The sequence below is a fragment of the Alosa alosa genome, chromosome 16, assembly GCF_017589495.1.
Source record: "Alosa alosa isolate M-15738 ecotype Scorff River chromosome 16, AALO_Geno_1.1, whole genome shotgun sequence".
NCBI lineage: Eukaryota > Metazoa > Chordata > Actinopteri > Clupeiformes > Clupeidae > Alosa > Alosa alosa.
The window spans coordinates 27,013,729-27,014,932 of record NC_063204.1 but is presented as its reverse complement, the minus strand read 5'-3'; the positions used below and the strand labels follow the sequence as shown (position 1 = coordinate 27,014,932).

At 45.4% G+C, this 1,204-nt stretch overlaps 1 pseudogene; it reads right to left on the bottom strand.

Annotated features, from left to right (window-relative positions):
• Positions 1 to 577: 577 nt before the first annotated feature.
• LOC125310052 lies at positions 578 to 637 on the bottom strand (annotated as a pseudogene).
• Positions 638 to 1,204: the final 567 nt, after the last annotated feature.

The window sequence follows — 1,204 nt, the reverse complement described above, 5'->3', positions numbered from 1 at the left end:
ATTTGCTATGAGGATTTTACGCCTTGTATCCCCCCCCCCCCCCCACACACACACACACACACACATACACACACACATACCTGTACTCATCAAGAAGCATACACAACCCTCTCAAAACCAAGAGTGTGAGGGTGGACACAATCCATCATTTTATTTATGCAACAGTCAAATGTTTCCTTGCTGATGTGTGGCCTCACTCTGAAAACAAACAAACAGGCACAAAAGCAATGTAAAATATTTGCCTCTGTAGCCTGTTGTGTTTTTTTCTGTGTGTGTGTGTGTGTGTTTTGTACTGAACAGAAGAAAACTTTGAAGAGTTTAACCATGGTAGTGTCTCAGGCTGCGGAGCTGAAACAGTGAGTGTGGTTTACATCGGCGCTTTTTAGCAGGTCTCTGTGGTGGCACACACTAATCCCGGCACAGTGAGCTGCCTGCTACAACAGCGGCGCTTGGGGAGCAGTGAGGGGTTAGGTGCCTTGCTCAAAGGCACTTCAGCCGTCCCTACTGCTCGGGGTTCGAACCGGCAACCCTCTGGTTACAAGTCTGAAGCGTTAACCAGTAAGCCACGGCTGCCCCAAATAATATGGAACGCTTCACGAATTTGCGTGTCATCCTTGTGCAGGGGCCATGCTAATCAGGTCACAGGTCACAGACTGTTACAACTTAAAGGAGTATATTTATTCTCTTATTTTACTGTAAGCTCCCTCTCGCATGTCCTGGAGGCCTCATAAGTACTATCATGAGGGTATCTGGGTAACTAAAGACAGCTGAAATCCAGCATTTCTGTTTTTACGAGCTCAGCAAGGCTCAGATCATCGACTCAACAAAGGGGATTTTTTTTGTCATCTAGCAACAGAGGTTTTAGTTGCTGTGATGTGAGTGTGGGATTATGGGAGATGTGTGCGGACTTACATGCTCTTCAATGAAAATTCTATTTCATATATCCAGGCCCATTTGGACTGAGGGAAGGGTGGGTGGGGGGGAGTGGCGAAGGGTGTATTTCTCAGAAATGAATGGCAGGCAGGTCTGGGCTCTGATGACTTGTTTGTTTGCTGTTTCTATTCCAAATGTTTTGGGTTTTTCTCTCTCCCAATAATCTGCTTGCATTGCCTACCCCCCCTTTTCAAATGGGGTATTAAAATACTCCAATATTAAAGAATTTAATGCATCATAATCTGCTTTCCGAGCCCGGATTAGATTTTTT